Here is a 3451-nt window from a genome sequence, read left to right as displayed (position 1 = left end):
AATAATTGAAGTTGAACTTAGAGTTTCTAAAACAAACAAATTAACGAACACTTGGGTTGGGTTTGAGACTCTCTTTATTTCGAATTCTAGATAATTTTCTCGATTAACAATCCAGTCAAGGCATTGATAAACGGAAGATAAAAAGATTAAGCTCAAGTTTTTGCAATATTTTCTTAAGGGATTTTCTATTTTACTAGCCGAACACACATTAACAAACAATCGAGAGAAGCCTTGATAATTTACAAGCTTTTGATGTGCCTTACATCAACAACAAAACAAGAGCAAGAGCTTCAATCTATTGTTTTGAATCCGAAACAAATCACGTCCCATTCAAGCTTTTGTTGTGCCTTACGTCAACAACAAAACAAGAGCAAGAACCGTAATCTATTTTTAATTTAAATCCGACTAGTAATATAGTGAAATAAACAATCAATCACAAAATATTGCAACGATCTAGAATCCAAAACAAATCACGTTCCATTCCACAACCCAAGGAAAATGTGTAAAAGTTGAATTAAACTTGTGAGAAACAATAGAACAAACACTTGGGATGCAATTTTCGCCCATTTCTAATTTGAAATTGGTTTTACCTCTAAGTTCATCTTCTCTCAACCATTTTCTCATTTCAAGAGATTATGATCGGTTAAATAAACAATAAGCACACTTTTTCAGTATAATCAAGGTGCTTGACAGATTTTATATCAAGTGTAAAAGTGCAAGAAAGCTATCAAAATCTTGTTACAAGTTCAAGCATCAAGCGTGCCTTCACGTCTACAACTGATCAAGTTCAAGAACATAGAATTTTAATCCTTCCCATGTGTAAAATGAAATATAATCTATCAAGTTAATCATTTAAAATTTCATAATCTTGAAGAAAATCCAACCCCAAACAGTTATGAGCTACTCATTGAATCCCAAGCTAAAAATCTAGCCTATCATTTCTAAATGGATAATCTTTCTAAATATTTATGAGTCTATTGAAAAATGAAGTAAAATAAACAAAAGAAAAATAAAAGAAAGAAATAGAACCAAGAAGCTATTGTGCATAAAGCAAAACTGCATGAACATAAAATGCCGAGAAAAATAAATTTGACCGAAAGATCTGGAATTGAAACATAACGTGAGAACAAATACTAAAATAAGAACTGAAACGTAAATTGCAGAAAATAGAATAAAGAGTAATCATGAAAAATAAAACGAAGAAACAGCCGAATAAAAATAAAGATACTGTCTGAAACGAAAATGAAATAAAATTGCTGCAACACCGAATGAAAATGAAAGCAAGTAATAAACTCCAAGCTAAGCTACTGCTGTAGCCGAATAAAAATAAAAAAAAAACAAAAGAAAGTGCAAGAAAAATAAACTTGCTATGCAAAAACTAAAATGAAAGAAAGAAAATAAAATTACAAACTAAACCACATCAACTCTTAGCTTAAACAAAAAAAAAAAAAAAAACAAATGAAAGAAAATAAAAAAAATCTAAGCTAACCTATCTACGAAATAAAAGAAAGAAAAAACACTTCCAAGCCTCTAAAACTAAGCTACTGCCCGGCTCCTCCTTTGGTTGAATGAAACCTTCCTTTTATAGCCGTGATTGGTGTGTTTATTGCATGTGCAAGCTGTCCATGTGATGTTGCTGTCCGAATGTGATGATTGTGTTTGCTACGTGCTGTCCAAGAGTCTTGTTGCTGCATGCATGTGCTGCTGTCCATATGAAGCTGTCCGAGTGTGAGCTGCTGTGGTAGCTGCTGTCCGAATGATTGCTGCATGTGTGTACTGGTCCGGATGTTTTCTGCTGCTGCATGTGCTTTTCTGCTGCTATGTTTTTTTTTTTTTTGTTTTCTGCATGTGCATCTATGTGTTCTGCTGCAGATTCCGAAATGTGTTCTGCATGTGTACATGTTGAGTTGAGTGCATGTTGAGTGCTGTCCGTGTGTCTTTCCTGCTGTCATGTGAGAGTGGTCTGCTGTCATGTGCTTCTAATTCCTCTGCTGCATGTGTTTTCCTGCTGTCCGAATGAGGTGCTTGGTGTCATGTGTTCTGCTTTGCTGCTGCATGCGCTGTCCACTGCATTTTACTTTCTGCATGTGTGAGTTTGTCCAGCGTTTCCTGCAGCTGTGTTCCTGCTTGTATGTCCGAATGATTTCTTTCTGCTGTGCATGTGTGATCCGAAGGATTAGTTGCTGTCATGCATGTGTTTGTTTGCTTGTCCATGTGCTGCATTGTGTTTTCCTCTGCTGCATGGTGTCCAGGTTGTTGTCCGAGTGATGTGCATTTCTGCTGCTTGTGTGAGGTTGGTCCCACGTGAGTGTTTTGCATTGCTGCATGTGTCCATGTGTTGGTGTCCTTTCCTTCTCTTCTCCAACCGACCCCACACATTTCACATGCTTTCTTTCACTTTCCAAATACTTCAGACCACTCCTTCAATCTCGGCACACTCCCTTTTCACTCCTTCTATCCGTATCTTCCCCCACTTCTCTTGACTAACACACCTCAATATCTAACTCACCGATTGATGCCTCCCTCCATTTCGGTTGCTTTCACTTCTCTCTCTTTCCCCACTTAACTCTCTTCCCATGTCTCTTTTATTCAAGCTGAAAATAAGTAGATAAAAATAACACTCAAACATAAATTAAAATAATAAAAAAAATAGATTATCACAAATATGTTATATATGTGAGGAAATATTGCCCAATTACATCATGGTTGTAAAATTAAGCATAAACATGATATTAATCTATTAAAAATCACAACTCGTATTTATGCTTATTAACCATTTTTCCATCTAAAACCAATAATAATGTCATGATGAATTTAAAATACCTTGGTTTTAAATAGCTAAAATATGCAATATTTCAGCTCAATCACACAACAGTCGCATCCTCATCGCCAGTGCCGGATGTACAGACCGCAGAGCTGGATGCTAGCTCGGATGATAGCGAGAGCAGTGATGAGGTACCTGATGATGGTCTCACAGACGATCCGGTTCGTGACCTAGTGCGAGACCCTGAGGCTCCTCCATATGATGGCAGTAAAGTGATCCGACAGGCCGACTGTATAGCATTTTTTCAGAATGCTTAATTTGATTGTTGGGTATAACATTGATCCGAAAAAACACAAGATTGATTTCGGGATCGAGCGAGCCAGATTTTTGTTACGGTTAGCACAGGGGGAGCCGATTGATCTGGCATTATATTTCTTCCTCCGCATTCGCACAAAGTCACGCTATTCGGGTGGAGGTAGTCTACCATTTGCGCTTTTGATATCTAACCTCTTACTCCATTCAGGGGTTACAGTGACTTTCACTGAGCGGAGGTCGCCACAGATGGGGCCCGTTAACAAGATCACATTCAGTAAGAGCAAGGGTCACTTGTCGAAGACTCGTGCAGTCCTACAGGATCAGCCTCCGCCTACTGATCCAGCTTCTACTGCTGCTGCCCCTATTGAGAGA

At 37.7% G+C, this 3451-nt stretch overlaps 1 long non-coding RNA gene across 1 annotated transcript; it reads right to left on the bottom strand.

Annotated features, from left to right (window-relative positions):
• Window positions 1-1788: 1788 nt before the first annotated feature.
• On the bottom strand, window positions 1789-2885 carry LOC122295013. Its single transcript, XR_006237828.1, has 2 exons — window positions 2824-2885; window positions 1789-2594 (listed from the first exon to the last, which is right to left on the bottom strand). It is a non-coding gene; the product is annotated as an uncharacterized LOC122295013 (long non-coding RNA).
• Window positions 2886-3451: the final 566 nt, after the last annotated feature.

Source organism: Carya illinoinensis, chromosome 14, assembly GCF_018687715.1.
Source record: "Carya illinoinensis cultivar Pawnee chromosome 14, C.illinoinensisPawnee_v1, whole genome shotgun sequence".
NCBI lineage: Eukaryota > Viridiplantae > Streptophyta > Magnoliopsida > Fagales > Juglandaceae > Carya > Carya illinoinensis.
The sequence above is the reverse complement of the archived record's forward strand: the minus strand, read 5'-3'. Positions and strand labels throughout refer to the sequence as shown.